Source organism: Eschscholzia californica, unplaced genomic scaffold, assembly GCF_041429995.1.
Source record: "Eschscholzia californica isolate CP2 unplaced genomic scaffold, dmEscCali1.0.p SCAF_48, whole genome shotgun sequence".
Classification (NCBI taxonomy): Eukaryota; Viridiplantae; Streptophyta; class Magnoliopsida; order Ranunculales; family Papaveraceae; genus Eschscholzia; species Eschscholzia californica.
This window is the reverse complement of record NW_028238470.1, coordinates 1-2,500: the sequence shown is the minus strand read 5'-3', so window position 1 is coordinate 2,500 and position 2,500 is coordinate 1.

Sequence of the window (2,500 nt, the reverse complement as noted above, 5' to 3'; positions counted from 1 at the left end):
GGCCTTGGTGAGGCTCGGGACGGCATGGGACAGCACGGGACGGCCTTGGTGAGGCTCGGGACGGCATGGGACAGCACGGGACGGCCTTGGTAAGGCTCGGGACGGCATGGGACAGCACGGGACGGCCTTGGTAAGGCTCGGGACGGCATGGGACAGCACGGGACGGCCTTGGTGAGGCACGGGACGGCCTCGGTGAGGCTCGGGACGGCATGGGACAGCACGGGACGGCCTTGCTAAGGCTCGGGATGGCCTGGGACGGCCTTGGTGAGGCTTGGACGGCACGGACGCGCATGGGACAGCATGTGACGGCCTTGGTAAGGCTGGGCACGGCATGGGACGCACATGGGACACCTTATGGGGATCATCAAGGGACGTTGCACGGGACATTCTTAGCCATGAAGGGCCTTCACATGGGACATCTTAGGAGTCAAGAGCCGGCACATGGGACAATGGAGTTCACACGCACGGAACACTTCGGCTACTTCCGTTCGGAACGTCGTGGGATCTTTATGTCCCCATTAGCACCGACGCATCAACATGCTAGGAAGCTAGGTCCGAACTTCTCGAAGTGTCGATGGCACTTGGACGGATACGCATCCGATCCGATGTTATGATGATGTACTTTCTCCGATATCGATGTCGGGGTGTATTCCGATGTTATGATGTACTTTCTCCGAGATCGATGGGACGACCTTGGTAAGGCATGGGTCGGCCTTGGTAAGGCTCGGACGGCACGGGACGCGCATGGGACGGCCTTAGTAAGGCTCGGGACAAAATGGGACAGCACGGGACGCCATGGGACGGCCTTGGTAAGGCTCGGGACGGCCTGGGACGGCCTTAGTAAGGCTCGGGACAGCACGGGACGTCCTTGGTAAGGCTCGGGACGGCATGGGACAGCGCGGGACGCCATGGGACGGCCTTGGTGAGGCTCGGACGGCACGGGACGCGCATGGGACGGCCTTAGTAAGGCTCGGGACAAAATGCGACGGCACGGGACGCCATGAGACGGCCTTGGTGAGGCTCGGACGGCACGGGACGCGCATGGGACGGCCTTAGTAAGGCTCGGGACAAAATGCGACAGCAAGGGACGCCATGGGACGGCCTTGGTGAGGCTCGGACGGCACGGGACGCGCATGGGACGGCCTTACTAAGGCTCGGGACAAAATGCGACAGCACGGGACGCGCATGGGACGGCCTTAGTAAGGCTCGGGACAAAATGCGACAGCAAGGGACGCCATGGGACGGCCTTGGTGAGGCTCGGACGGCACGGGACGCGCATGGGACGGCCTTACTAAGGCTCGGGACAAAATGCGACAGCACGGGACGCCATGGGACGGCCTTGGTAAGGCTCGGGACGGCATGGGACAGCACGGGACGCCCTTGGTGAGGCTCGGGACGGCCTTAGTAAGGCTCGGGACAGCACGGGAAGCCATGGGACAGCACGGGACGCCATGGAACAGCACGGGACGGCCTTGGTGAGGCTCGGGACAGCACGGGACAGCACGGGACAGCACGGGACGCCATGGGACAGCACAGGACGCCATGGGACAGCACGGGACGCCATGGGACGCATCCCGGTATGCCCGACCAGCAAGGCATTGGCATGGGACGCATCCTGGGATGCCCGAGCAGCAAGGTCGCGGCGTGGGACATTCTTAGGCATCAAGGGTCGCGGCATGGGACATTCCTAGGCATCAAGGGTCGGGGCATGGGACATTCTTAGGCGTCAAGGGTCGTGGCATGGGACATCACATGGGCCATCTTATGCTTCTTAGGCACCAAGGGTCGGGACATGGGTGCGTCAAGGCAGGGACATCTTAGTGGGACTTGGTGCGTTCCAACACCCTTTGTAGGACACCAAGGCATGGACATCTTATTGGGACTTGGTGCGTTCCAACACCCTTTGCGGGACACCAAGGCAGGGACATCTTAGTGGGACTTGGTGCGTTCCAACACTAAGGCATGGACATTTTAGTGAGCGGGCGCACACCTCCTGCGGGAAAAATACACACGTAGCCCGGTAGCGGAAAACGTGCAAAATATATTTAAGGGGATGATGTATGTGTTGTTGGGTAAATGGGGTTAAGTGTTGGGGGGGGGAGGGGGGGGAGGGGGGGACGAATCGGTGCGACACGGGGCTGAATCTCAGTGGATCGTGGCAGCAAGGCCACTCTGCCACTTACAATACCCCGTCGCGTATTTAAGTCGTCTGCAAAGGATTCTACCCGCTGTCCCGTGGGAATAACAATCCGGGGCGCCCCTCGCGGCTCGTCCGCCGCGGGGGGACGTCCCCTGACAGGTGCCTCTGGGGGCCCGAGGGCCCCCTACTGCAGGTCGGCAATGGGACTGCGGGCGAGCGCGCCGCTTCTTTAGCCTGGATTCTGACTTAGAGGCGTTCAGTCATAATCCTGCACACGGTAGCTTCGCGCCACTGGCTTTTCAACCAAGCGCGATGACCAATTGTGTGAATCAACGGTTCCTCTCGTACTAGGTTGAATTA